We start from the raw sequence: 14,296 nt of genomic DNA, 5'->3' as shown, positions 1-14,296 counted from the left end.
TCCTCTAGCACTTTGATGACCACTGAAGCACTTGTCACACATTGTCACGTTAATCTGGGCTTATCTGTCTACATGTCCATCTCCTACACTCTTAGAGAAATTCCCTGAGGGATTCTCTAAGGGACTTTTTTTTTTTAGCAAGTGATCACACTCAGCTGACAGGGCTAAGAGGTTGGACCTGATCTCTAATATCCTCTCTGCCTCTAAAATTCTATGATTCCAAGGCTTGTTGATTCTATTCAAAGGTTTACCAGACTCTGTGGAAGCCAGAGGACTTTGCCCTCCATAAGTCCTTGACAGACCTGGAGAGTCACAAACCATGAGAGGGGGCCAGAGAGAAAGGAAGAGACAGGGCTTTGCCCACCTAATTAAAGTTCTGCTTCTCCTGCTGCTGGACCTACATCTGCATGTAAGTCATTCCCCACGTTGGAGGCAATAATGGAACTAGGATCACGTGCTAGACAGGGCTGTGCTTTAGAATAACTTTGGAGCTCTCAAAAATACAGATATCTGGATCCTACTCTGGACCTAAGTTTTGGACTCTCTGTGAGTGGAGTCTAGATACTTAGCCTTTTTAAAAGTTCCTTAGTTGATTTTGAGGTACAGCCAAGGGAGAGAAGAAAAGGAACATAGCCTGACTAAGACATTTGCATCTCAGGGATTCCAACCATTAGGGACTTTCTTTGGACCAAAAAATAGGGCTCTTAGTGTATCATGAGTTGGCTCATAAATGGGTACCACAAAGCCTTTCTATACACTGGACAAACATCCCACCCTCCTGGACTCTCACTTCCTTTCATACTTTGCCAAGGAGAGTCAGCATCAACTCCCTACTCATATAAGTAGATTTTCCCTTTGTCTCCCCCTAAACTTGCTGTCTGATTAATTTACTCTTTTACTAAAGAAATAGAAAAGACCCAGAGTTCCCTTACCTACACAGGAAAATGATGCTGCTCATCCGTTTTCAGCAAACATGTTTCTAAGTATTTTCCCTTTTTCCTCACACTATCTTTGTTTGTTTAGTGATTCGTTTATTCATTTATACATGCACGCACTTGTATGAAATCCAGTCCACGTGGCACAGGTCAACGTTCACAGAACTATGATAAGGAGGTTACTCCGCTTCGTATCCAACTCTTTTTTTTTGGCACATTCAAAAAAATTAGAATGAAAGTTCCTAGAGGGTAGACATTTTTACCTCTTTGGTATTTCTGTATCCCCAGTGTCTATATCAGTGCCTGGCATAGAGTGGGTGTTCAGTATATACTTAGTGAATGAATAGATCCATGAATAAACATGCAAAAATAGAAGGCATAATAGCCAGTGATTTCTCCCACTCTTGGCAGTGTTCACACGGAGCAACCCATCTGTCAGGGATGCTGTGAGCAAGGTTTTTCCAATTTGAGTTATATGAACAAAATGTAATCCCCCCTGAGGAGCACACACTTCACTGGAGAACAGTGACAGAAAACCAAATTACAACAAAATGAGTCCTAGATTTGGAAGCATGTGGAATGTGCCAAGAGAGTACAGAGGAAGGAAGGTCAAGGGCTGCCTGGGATCATCAGGGCCGGCTTCATGGACCAGGCAACTTTAGATCTAGGATGTGAAGAACGAACAGGAGTTAACTGGGTCGAAGCCGGTGCACCTCAAACAAAGGTAAGAGAAAGCCATGCTAAAGAACACGTCAGCCCAAACAAGCAGTGTCTGTTTAAAGAACAGTGAACAGGGTGTCTGAAGGACAGGGCACTTGAGAGAAGCTGCAGAAATAAGTGAGGAATCGTTTGTAAGAGGCCTTGTACGCCCAGCCAAGGTAGTGGGGCATTATCTGGGAGGTAATAAGGAACCACTGAAAGTTTTTTAATCACAGGAGGGACAAGATCATTGTTTTCCCTTTGTACGGAGCCCTAGACTGACAACAATGCAGAAACTGGATAAGTGAACGAAAGTGGGGCAAGGCTCGGGGCAGAAGACCGGTTCAGAGGCTCTTGAGGTATATGAGTGAGGCATGATCAGAACCTGAGCACAGGCAATGAGCACAGGCCCGCTGAGGAGAGGCAGGGGTTTAGAATTTTTTCAAAAGTAGAATCCATACATGTTGAGGACTAATTGAAAATAGAAGATGATGGCGAAAAAGGGATGAAGAGCCCCAGGCAGGACCAAACCACATCGGGCACCTTTGTCATCCCACTGGTCCCGCAAGGGTTCTCCTGATTCAGGGATCTCCAGGCCCAAAGAAATGGCAGCTGAAAAATTCAACACAAATCCGTCGAACTTAGATACCTGTTTAGCTTTAGGGATGTCCTGTGACTGTGAGACAAATGAGGCCAGGAGAGTTCTGGGCTCTCCAGGAAGAAGGCCCCAGAGCTCCACCAAGGCACCAGAATGCTCCCCAGTCTAGTCAAGGTAATAACCATATGTTGGCTCAACAGTCCTGACTGTGATAAGTTCAGGGGACGCGGTGATGAGACAGGTCTGGTCCCTGCTGTGGAGAAGTGCACAGAAAGGTACACAAGATCGGTTTCCAAATGTAAACATAGGCTTTTAGGAATTACCAGCACTGACTGAGAATATCCATCCCGCCACCCCACACCGCCCTGGAAGTGGTGGAGTCAGATTTCTCACATCTCTTTCAAAGGAGAATGCAGTTTTACCCAGAAGGAAATGAACTCATAAAATGCACTGCCCCTCCGAAATACTACCAGCTAGAAAACTAAAAAGTATTTTTAAAAGATCCAAAATATCGAGATGAACTCAAATCCTAGCGTGGGTTACAAGAAAACCTGATTCTGCTCATTCATTCACGAAAAAATTTATCAAGCATTTACTATGTGCCCATCACAGCTGTAGGTTCTTGGAAGATCATTTCTGCCTCGACGTGTTCTCAAGTTTATTGGGTGCCAAATGCGTGTCACACTCTTTTCTAACTACTGGAGGTTCAATATTACCTCACCTGGACTACTGCAAAGCTGCCAGTCTTGCCACATCTCTTACAGTCTACGCTCCAGAAAAACAGCCACCGTGTCTTTTTAAAATGTAAATCAGGGCTTCCCTGGTGGCGCAGTGGTTGAGAGTCCGCCTGCCGATGCAGGGGACACGGGTTCGTGCCCTGGTCCAGGAAGATCCCACATGCCGCGGAGTGGCTGGGCCCGTGAGCCATGGCCGCTGAGCCTGCGCGTCCGGGGCCTGTGCTCCACGACAGGGGAGGCCACAGCAGTGAGAGGCCCGCGTACCACAAAAAAAAAAAAAAAAAAAAAGTAAATCAGATACAGTAAGTCCCCAACATATGAATGAGTTCCGTTCCGAGAGTGCGTTCCTAAGTCCAATTTGTTCGTAAGTCCAACAAAGTTAGCCTAGGTACCTAACTGACACAGTCAGCTATATAGTACTGTACTGTAAGAAGTTCATAATACTTTTCACACAAATAATGCATAAAAAACAAACAACACAAAAAATAAAGAAAACATTTTTAATCTTACAGTGCAGTACCTTGAAAAGTACAGTAGTACAGCACAACAGTTGGCATACAGGGGCTGCCATCGAGTGAACAGGCTAGAAGAATTACTGACTGGAGGAGGGAGAGGAGGTGGGAGATGGTAGAGCTGAAGGATCGTCAGCAATAGGAGACAAGCTGCAATTTCACTCACGCGTGACATTGATGGAATGCATGTTCGAATCTTAGAAAGTTCGCAACTTGAAGGTTCATAGGTAGGGGACTTACTGTAGATCATGCCATTCTTTGCAACCTTCTCTTTCTGCAGAACTCCCCGCTCCCTACTGACTTCTAACTTCCCACCCTCACCTCCCATCACTTTATTTTGCTGCCGCTATACTCCACTCCAGCTATGGTGGAGTTCCCTGAAGTTTCTAGAACACATCAAGCATGTACCTGCCCTAGGACCTTTGCATTTACTGTTACTTCTGCTGGCAACACCTCTACCCTAAAGATCTCTATAGATCACTTTTTGATCTCATTCAGGTCTCAGGTGCCGCCTTCTCAGAGGCTTCCTGCCCTCATCTTAACTAAATATGATGCTATCCTTCCCCCTCAGCACTCTGTCATACCACTTTTCCTTTCCTTTCTTTTTTTTTTGGGGGGGGGGTGCACCGAGTGGCATGCAGGATCTTGGCTCCCCAACCAGGATCAAACCCGTGCCCCCTGAAGTGGAAGCATGGAATCTTAACCACTGGACCTCCAGGGAAGTCCCACTCTTCCTTTTCTTTAGAGCACACACTGTGACTGAAATCATCATTGTTTTTCTGTTTGTTCACTGGTTTATCATAGAACATAAACTCCATGGGAGCAGAAAACTTGGTCCCAGTATCCTCAGGGCCTTGACTAGAGCCTGGCAGAGTGACTGTCAGTATTTCTTGAGGAGATCGATGCTCACTCTGCAGGAATAAGCGTTTTTGGAAAGATGCACCTGTGAGGGGAGATGTCAAGCTTCCTGGGAAGCCTTGGGGTAGAAAGGTAAATGGTTAAAGCCAATGACCTCAGAGAACAGCCAGTTTTGTTCACGTGAAAGCACCAACAGGACCACAGTAGTATTTGGAGGGTGGTTGTGAGGACGTTTCTAAGCACATTTCATTCTCTCCACCTTAGCCCTCTCATGGGCACCTTCCTTTTCCTCCAGAGTGCGTGGCCTCATGATAACCAACATTCATAGTACGCTATTCACTCAACAAATCTCCAGTGATAGTCTGTACCAACAATTGACAAAGGCCTTCTCACTCACATGATCTCATTTAATCCTCATGAGGTTGTTCATACACATGAAGAAACAGAGGCTCAGTTCACTGCCTAGAGTTTCCAAGCCAAGAAATAATGAAGCCAGAACTAAACCTTGGTCCTCTGGCTGCCAGGGGTCTCCTTCCGCCAAGCCTGAAAAAGTATCATGTCAGGCAAGACCAAGAGACAACATCCCCCTGTCATTGAAAGGAAAATCAGGGCTGGGCCAGGGGCCCAGGACAGCCTGAGGGGGCATTGTTTCCGCCCCTCCCTGTTCCCCAGAGAAAACCACTTGGGCTCTATCTTTTGGAATTATCCACAGAGAGAGAGGGCTGACATCCCTCTGCCCTGTTGCCTACCCATCAAGGAGAAGCTGGTGATTAGCTGCTTTTATGTACCTTTTCCTCAGCACATCCTCCAGGAGGCTGATTTATTTTAATGCCATTTAATTTCTCTTAATTTTTAAATGTTAAAATATGGGATTAGGTCATATCGTTGCCCAAATGAAGAGCAAATGGACTCGGGCAAGCACTCAAAGTACTCTCTCTGACACACGGCTGCGGGATTTTCTTGTACACTCAACTCCAGGGGTGTTCTGGGCCTCCTTTCACAAGAGGGTGCTGGGAGCAGACTCCTGGGACTCCCAGCAGATCCAGATGCTGTCTTGACAGCTGTGCTCTCTCCCCACCCCTCTAATGATTCTCCTCGAAGTTGACTCCCCCATTAGTTCCTTCTGAGAGGCTGGAAGGCACAGACTCAAGATGATTCTTCCCGAATCCTAGGGGAGAGAGTACAGTGGTATGGTAGGCCCTGAGCAGAGCCTCTGGAAAGCCGCTGGACAAAGTGATTCCACGTAGGCTCTCACCAGAGTCTACACGGATTCAAATACATCCTTCCTGGATGGAAAAGGAAAAGCAGAAGCACAGGAATCGAGACAGAATTGTCTGGAGCATTTGGGGGCCGAGCACTACTAGTCATTCTGAGAATGCCCCAGAGTGTCGCAGTGGGAAGGGACTCCACACAGGAGTGCCAGCCTCGGGCCATCAGGGCCCTTAACCAGCTCAGGATGTCTTGTAGCCCAGACATCCAGAGAGTTGGGTTGGCTGCTCATTTGACCTCTAGAGACCCAATGTGATAACAAATTGGGGGCTTCAGATTGCAGCTGGAAGGTTCTGGAACAAAAGATGCGGTCAGCATGAATAATGTTCTTAGTAGGAGGTGATCTCTAGGCTGTGGAACGAGACCCACAGAACACAGAATTGTCAGGTCAGGGAGGTAGCTTAAAATCAGCACATCTAACATAGCCTTTTTTTTAAGCGTAATGAATGTGAGGCCCAGAGAGCAGAAGTGGGTCTTGCCTGTAGTTGTCAGAAGCGATAATAACTAGAATATAATGTTCTTGCCACCCGTTCAACGCATCTTCTGTGATACCACATTGCCCGCTCCTGGTTTGATTTTTTGACTCCATCACTGGCTCCTTTTATGATAAATAGGACAGATTCCTTTCTTGACCTTGTTTCACATGCCTCAAAAGTGGGGCAGATTATTCATTTCTTCACTTCTTCATTTTTCATTGAACACCCACTGTGTTTCAGGCATCATGCAACAAGGAGTGAGACAGAGAAAAAGGACTTGGTCCCAGAAGGAAAGTAAGTCACAAGACAAAAAAGAAATTTTTTTAAATAATTTTAAAAATCTGCATTTCAATAAATATAAGGGTCTCATGAAAAACAGATGCTGTGTTATATTCAGAATAAGAGACTGCTTCTCCACAAAGCCTTCCCATCAGAAAGAGCTAGTTGAACTGAACACTGAAGAACGGGTAGGATTCTTAGTGAAAGGCAAACCATGAACAAAGGCACAGAAGAAGAAAGGACAAGAGTACTTATGTGCCTACATGGGAACTGTAAAAAGTGAGACTATAAGCGGAGCAGTGAACCAGGCCACGGAGGCCCTTGAATACCAGGAGTTAGACTGCTGCAAAAACTGGGAGGCCCTTCAGGATTTTTTTGTGTGGGAAAATGACAAACGTAGAACGGTGTTTTAGGAGGGGAATCTCGTAACGGTCGCTAAAGTGAATTGAAGGACCAGGAGAATGAAGTTGGGAAGATGTTAGAAAGTTATTGTTTAGAGTATCATAGTAATAGTTACTTCATACAGGTATGGTAGGGATTGAATGGGAAAAATCAATGTTAGGCACCTTGCAACAGATTCTGTTGCAAACATACAAATGTTGGCTGCTATCATAATAATTATTATTATCATTATTATTATGTAAGAGGTTATCAACTCTGTACTGAGGTAGTGGTAGTAGGGATGGAGAAGAGAGGAATGGACTCAACAGACATTAGCAATACGATAGTCCCCCTTCATCTCTGTGGGATAAATTCCAAGACCCCCAGTGGATGCCTGAAACTGTAAATAGTACTTAACTCTACATAGAGTACGTTTTTTTCCTGTACATACATGCTTATAGTTGACTTTACAAATTAGGCCCAGTACGAGATTAACAATAACTAATAATAAAATAGAACAATTATAACAATACACTTTAATAAAAGTTATGTGAATGTAGTCTTTTTCTCTCTCACTCAAAATATAGTACAAATTTAATGCTTTTTCCATCTTAATAAAGCACTTTATCACGCATTGTGGCTGTAACTTTTGTAGTGTGACAGAGGTGCGACAGCAAAACTAGCATGAATTTCTTTTTCCTTCCCAATTTCATGGTTCTTACCATAGATCTTAGCAACCTCAGCATAGGATTTTTTCTTTCCTTATTAAATGGTGAACTTGCGCTTTTTCACTTAAAGGAAGCACTTTGCGGCTTCTCTTTGGCACATCCGAATTGCCAGCATCACCATTCTTGTGTCTTGGGGCCACGATTAAGTAAAATAAGGGTCCCTTGAACACAAGCACTGCGATTCCGAGACAGTCGATCTGATAACTGAGCCGGCTACAAAGTGACTAATGGGCGGGGATACGCTGGACAAAGTGATGGTTCACATCCGGGGCGGGATGGCCCGCGATGGCACCACATTTCATCTCACAAAACAGTGCACAATTTAAGACTTATGAATTGTTTATTTCTGGAATTTTCCATTAAATATTTTCGGACCAAAGTTGACCACGGTAACTGAAACCGCAAAGAGTGAAAGTGTGGTTAAGGGAGGGCTACTGTCCTCGGATCACAAGGGGGCAGAGTCATAGGTAAATTTGGGGACTTCCAGCCAGGGTGACGGGAAGTTGTGTGATGCCATCAGTAGAACGCGGGAAGTCAGGAAGAGCAACTCCTCAGGACAAAGATGTCAGTTTAGTAAAGATTCAGTCTGAGGGGCTGACAGGACATCCTGCGGGAGATGTTGTGCAAGTGGCTGGAAACAAGCTGCTGGGCTTGGAGAGCTGGAGTCCTTGACTGAGAACTCTCCACGCAGGAGTGACAGCACAAACCACTAAGGAAGATGCTGAGGGATAAGGTAGAAGGGGAAAACTGGGAGGGAGGAGAGGATCTTGGAGAGGAGGTGGAAGAGGGACCACCTAGAGAGTACATGGAGAGTTCAGTGTGATAGAAGCCAAGAGGGGGAAGTTTCAAGGAGCTAATGATCATTCTTATCTGACGGGGGCTGGGGGGAATCAGGAATAAGTTATTATATTTGGGAGAATGAGAAGTGCTTGGTGGGTGATAGTTGGGCAGGAGGTAGAAAAAAGTGAGAAAGCAAGGGGCTAAGTGAATGAATGAGTGATGGGGAAATAGAGACAGATGTCTGCTCTAAAATTTCAGGGGTCTGTTGAAAGCGAGATGGGAAGAGAAAATGACGGGAGAGGAAGTGAACAAAGTGATATTCTTGTCAGGATGGGGTTTGTTGAGCCTGTTTACAGTTAGAAGGAGGAGATTCGATGCTGAAAAAGAACGAGCTCAGGGCAAGTTTATTAAGGCAGGGCAGGAGGGGCACTGTGCAGGAAGGGGAGGGAGAGCTTTTTTTTTTACTGTGAGACCAGTGACAAGTAAGGATGAGGGACAAAGTTGGGAGATCAGGGTGCAAAGGGAGAGTGTTGACCGAGCTCACACTACTTGGCTTCATTCTCTAGGATGAACAAAGCAGTGCATGACTGGGAGGTCCTCTCCTCAAGTGACTTGGAAATTGCCACGTGCGAGCCAGGGCAGGAAAACAGTTTCCAGTCCCACTTCTGGATCCAGTATCTACATGACCCAGCGTTCCTGTATACAACCAGGAAAGCACTATTTGTCATTCAGCTATCAAGGCAGTAAATGCTACCTGGCCCATTCCAAGAGCTGTTTTCTTAATAGACGCAACTCTGTATGCCACATCTGAATACACGTGATTCGGGAATTAGACTTTATTCCCTCTCCATATTATAAAAAATATACATACACATGCGATTCTTCCTATCTAGATGTCTTGTTCGATAGTCTCTATGGACTTCGATATGGATCTAAATCCATTACCCTCCTGCTTGAGACCTTCCCCAGCCCCCAGAGACCTCAGATCTTTGGGGGTCTGCCTTGCTGGGCAGCTCAGTTGACCAGGAAGTGTGTCTTACACCTGCTGGAGCCAGTTTTCCTTTCCCCTGAGGCGCCCTGCCCAGTGTTGGGTTTAGAGTGCCATCCAAAACACAAACAGATAACCAAACATAAACCAAACTCATTAAAGAAAACAGGGAAACTTCTTCCTAGAAGGACAGCTCTGGTTTGTATGCTAAAACAGAAAGAGGACCCCCTAACCCTCCCTCACAGGCCACCAGGATGACAATGCACTTGGGTTTCTACAACAGCCCCCTAACTCCCTACCTCCCTCTCTCTACATTCTGGTCTCAACATACTATCTAAAATGCAAATCCGACCACGCACTACAGTACTAAAAACCTTCCTAAACCCCCTGGAAACTCAGTGGAAATCCTTAGCATCGCGTATAAGCCTTTCAAGGTTTGGCCCCTAGAGCTTCTCTAAACTCATCTCCCCGAATTTTACTCTGTCTTCAGTCATTTGGAAGAGCTCTTGTCCACTTGAGGCCTTTGCATACTGATCCCTTCACTCAAAGCGCTTTCTCCACCACGTCCCCCCTCCCTGCTTTCACCAAAGCCAACTCCTCTCTATCCTGTCTTTCTGGAATTAACTGTCCCTAGAAGTTCTCCTAGGGACTGAACCTGGGGTTTAGCCTCCACTGAAAGGAATCACTTTATATGTTAATTATGTGTTCACGACTTGGTTATCCCTGCTGGAACGAATGTGTGTTTACGAGGAAAGGGACCATTCTATTTTATTTGCCTCAGTACCTAGCAAATGCCTGGCAGAGTAGGTTGCTGAATATTTATTGAATAAATAACTGATTGAATGAATAAATGAAGGCTTTCTCTTTTGGATTCTTATGTATTTCTGAACCTCATCAAATGTTTGAACTTCTAAGCAAAACAGCCAGTCTTGAACGCAAAGGGAGTTATTCTCTCTTCTTATCTGACCTTGGTAGCTTGAAGAGAAGACAAAACGTGTGACACATTCCCCCCAAATCCATACTGTGGGCAGTGACTGGACCATGCAGGCTGAGGAACAATGCCCACAATGACTACCCATGGACAATAGGAGCAACTATGCCAGGGACTGTACAAGGGACCGCCTTGCACAGGGACAGGGCAGAGCTGGGGCAAAAGGACACTCCCTCGGCTTCAGGGTCCCAGCTCAGGGAGAAGCCCAGGGGAAGGGTGTGTTTTCTACAGGGTCAGTTTGCTAACCCTGTTCTTCCTTCTCTGACCAGGAGACTCTGGGGTGCAGTGCAAGAGATGCCCAAGTAGAGGTCAGAGGAACGGGAGCAGAGAGGAGAGGTAACTTATTCCTCCAAGTCCGTTCATTCACCCAACGTTGACTGAGTAGCTCCTCTATGCCAGGCACAGTGCCAGGCCCTGGGGATACAATGTGAATAAACACCAGCTATCTTTCCTCCCTTCATGCAGCTTTCTGTCCAGAGGCATGGCTGGCATTACTCAATCACATAAATAAATTGAATGTGCATCTTTAAATTACTTCAAAATATTAGGTTCCAGTTTTGAGTGTGTAAAAAAAGGGGACCTGGCCTAGTCAGGGAAGGTATGGAAGGCTTCCTCGAGAAAGTCACCAATGAATTAAGGGCTGAAGGACGGATAGGAGTACATTAGATAAGGATGGAGGTGGAATTCAGGAGTGCTGGAAGAGCAAAAAAGCATTCCAGGTAGAGGAAACCGCATGAACAGCCTTCCCATCTTCATTAAGTTCGAGAACCACTTCAACTAAGTTCAGTTCTACAGTTCCCACCTTCTTCTTTTCAACCCCGTATCTATATTTTATTTAAAGGAAAAGGAAGCTGTGGAGTGGCCCTGTACGTGCAGACTGCAGACAGGAATTGCAGATTGCAGGGACGGGTTGGTGGGCCACACCTGGTCACCCCCAGCTCTGACGCTCAACCATCCTCACGTGGAGAGCTGCAAGGCATGAAGGGGCAGGTTCCTCTCAAACTTGGATCCAGTGAGGCCGGCAAGAAGGGCTGGCAGGTGCACAGGCGCCCAGACAGAGTGAGCTGATCACCTCTGTCAGGGAGAGCAGGGCGCAGCAACTATATTTGAAAATCGAGGTAAACAAGAGCTCAGCTCAAGTGGACAGGGCACAACAGCTGCGGAGATTAATCACGCACGGCTGCGAGGCACCAGGTCGCCCCAAGGCCCAGAGGCTTCCCCTTCGTGAACCACCAGGAGGCCGGATGTGCTCCTATCACTTACCCACAACTCCCTCCGCTTGGGGTGTTTCTCCACCACCTAAGAGCTTGGAGCCTTGCTCCCAGCTGCGGCCTGCCTTTCTGCTAAACTAGCCCCAGTTTCAGTCTTTCTGCCCAGGGGACCAAACCACCAAACCTTCTGGGTTTGTCTTTTAATCACCAGGAGACAGAGAGCCAGAGGGTGAGAGACAGGCGGCAGGCAGGCGGGTAGGGAGCGGGGAAATTTATGGCACTCCATTAAAGGCGTCTGTTCTATTTAAAGCCCCCACCCCCTCCCTCCACGGTTAAAAATAAAACGCATTGAATAAAGAGGAAAGATAGCTTCCCCCACCCCCGGAACAAATTGCTTTCTTCATCTCCTCCAATGGGTCGGGTCCTCGGGGCAGGTCAGGCACGGTCTGCAGGAGCAGGCTAGCCTCTGAATGAGGGCCTGTGGCTGAGTGGGTGCGTGCGTGCGTGCGTGTGTGTGTGGTGGTGAGGGGTGTGTAGGCGGGGAGACGGGGGTACAGGTTAGCGAGAGGTAGGTACACACTTCACCGCTCTCCACCCGGGCCCGGCCCGCCCAGACCACCGCGTACCAGAGAACAGAGGCCGGGAGAAACCCTCCTTCTCCCCGCCCCCTTGGCCGCCACGGGTGGGTGCGCTGGGGCTGCAGTTCCCGACCCGCGGCGGTGGAGTCCAGAGGTTGGGTGCGCGCGTGCGTTTGCACGCGCGGGCGCGCGCCGAGCGGGTAACGCGCTCCCCTCCTGGCCCACAAACCCGGCGGGCGCTCACCACCCCGGGAGCACAGCACGCCCTGGCGCAGCCCGCACACACATGCACACATTCACACATTCATCCAGCATGCAGCACAGCACTCAGCCTCCCTGACGCGCCCCCGCCGGTAACCCCATAAACCCGCGACCCGACTGCACGCACAAGCCCAAGCATCTCTTTCTGCGCTGCCCCCCGCACCCCCCGGTAGACGCTCACTCCGCCAGAACGCCACCCCCCCGCCCCCAGCACCGCAGGCTGCCCAGTGCACTTTCCGGGGCACCCTCCCCCCCACCTCTTCTGACACTCAACCCGCAGGAGGGCAGTTCATAGGAATGATCTTGAGAAAGAACTTAATTAACACCATTATTCACAAGCAGGAACCCTCACGGGGATATCCCCAACCCCCCGACTTCTGCCTCCCCGGCCTCGGCCGCCCGCTGAGGGGGAAGGGCAGGAGGCTCACCCCGTCACTCACCGTTTCCTCTCGATCTCCCGGGCGGGGTGGGCAAGTGAGGGGGTTGAGGAAGGTGCGCGAGGCCCCCGCCGCCGGGCTCCTCACCGGCCGCAGCGGCTCATCGCCCCCGCGGGCTGCCCGCTGGCCGCAGCCGCGTCCGGGGCATGTCAGTCTGCCGCCGCCGCCCACCGGCCGGGCTCGTGGGCTAGCGGCTTTCAGGGAGCTGCGGGGCAGCGCATCCGGAGTGCGAGGGCTGGGGCCAGAGCAGGGGGCCTGGGGAGAGGTCCCTCGGCGCTGTTTTAAGGAGCAGGGAGCACCGCTCCGAAGACCCCCCCGGAAAACCCCGACTCGGGGGCGGACTCGGGACTAAGCCCCGAAGAGGCTCGGAGTCCCGGCCGGCCGCAGGCAGCGAGGGGATCCCTGCCGGGAGGGGCAAGAAGGCGAGCGGCCCGGCGCGCCCTGGCGGCTCCGAGGGCCCAGGGCTTGCAGTCGCGTCGCCGGGGCTTTCCCGGGGCTGGGAGCGCGCTGGCTCACCGCCTTGCACGCCGTCACCGCGGGACTCGTCTCGGCCTCGTCGCGCGGAGGGGACGCGCGGAGGGTCTGGTTTCTGGGCGAGCCGAGAGCTTTGCCCATTAAGCTGCGGGAAGAAGCCAAATCAAAAAGCCAATCTCCAAGCCTCCAAACCCAACGTCACCCTATCAGCTGGGAGCGAGAGAGCTGCACGGAATCACAAGCCGCGCATATTTATCCTCGCGCGCCGATGGGGGTAATTTTCAGAGAGCTTCCCGACCAGCAGCGAGGAAGCCGAGTCCGCCTCTCGCGTCCAGAGAGCCCCAAGGACCGAGTGCAGACGGAACCCGTAGGCTGCGGCCACCCACCCAATCTTGGGAGCCTGGCGCCCGGCGCCTACCGGCCAGGGGCAGTTCCAGGACGGCGGCGCGTCCTGACCTGGATTCCGTGGAGTCCAGAGTTCCGGGCAGCGGCGGGGAGGGCGGGCAGGCGGGCGCGCAGCACCGGCTTTCCCCTTGTCCTCAGGAGACGCCGCCTGCAATCCCGAAATTAAGTCTCTACCGAACACATCTGTGGTTTTTAAATATAGCAGGGGACGATTACCCAGGCAGGGTCCACCCAGGCCTAGGGGAGGAGTTGAGGGGGTATGGAGGGTGGCAGTGGAGGGGAAATAGAACTCCCTTTTTCCCCTCTTTTTTTTTGTTTTTCATCTGTACTTGGTGCAGAACTCAGTCTGTCATTTTCTCAACCCAAATCAAACAACAGCTGTGACAGACGCTTGGGTGAGTGCTGGTATGTTGGTTTTGGGGGTTTTAAAGCTAAAAATAAGAGGGGGCTGTCTCCCAAATTGCTGATTCCTCTGGGCCTGGAGTCTGGAAGAGAGATGGTCCTTTGATGCAGCGACAGAACTAGGGTTTGGGGCTTGGCCCACGCAAAGTGTACACACGTAGCCTTAAATCAGATGCCTATAATTTCTGCTATATTTGTCAGGCTTGGTCCTGGAGGCACGCAGGGTGGGCAGGCCTCTCCTAAGAATGGGGTTTCACATCCCTAGTGTATGGATGGCATTAGGCAGATCTAAAATAA

General features: G+C 49.2%; 1 protein-coding gene across 5 annotated transcripts in view; it reads right to left on the bottom strand.

Moving 5' to 3' along the window:
• Positions 1–13,734, bottom strand: part of SLC8A3 (solute carrier family 8 member A3) — a 149,816-nt gene extending 136,082 nt beyond the window's left edge. The window contains exons 1-2 of one of the 5 annotated variants that reach the window (XM_060140229.1): positions 13,649–13,713; positions 12,722–13,337 (exon numbers count right to left, since the gene is read on the bottom strand). The gene's annotated coding sequence lies outside the window, so the exon portion shown is untranslated. Of the gene's footprint in view, positions 1–12,721; positions 13,338–13,610 lie in introns of all 5 variants that reach the window. The other 4 variants (XM_060140238.1, XM_060140259.1, XM_060140221.1 and 1 more) reach the window with 4 other exon arrangements.
• Between the last annotated feature and the right edge of the window lie 562 nt (positions 13,735–14,296).

This window comes from Lagenorhynchus albirostris, chromosome 1, assembly GCF_949774975.1.
Source record: "Lagenorhynchus albirostris chromosome 1, mLagAlb1.1, whole genome shotgun sequence".
NCBI lineage: Eukaryota > Metazoa > Chordata > Mammalia > Artiodactyla > Delphinidae > Lagenorhynchus > Lagenorhynchus albirostris.
The sequence above is the reverse complement of the archived record's forward strand: the minus strand, read 5'-3'. Positions and strand labels throughout refer to the sequence as shown.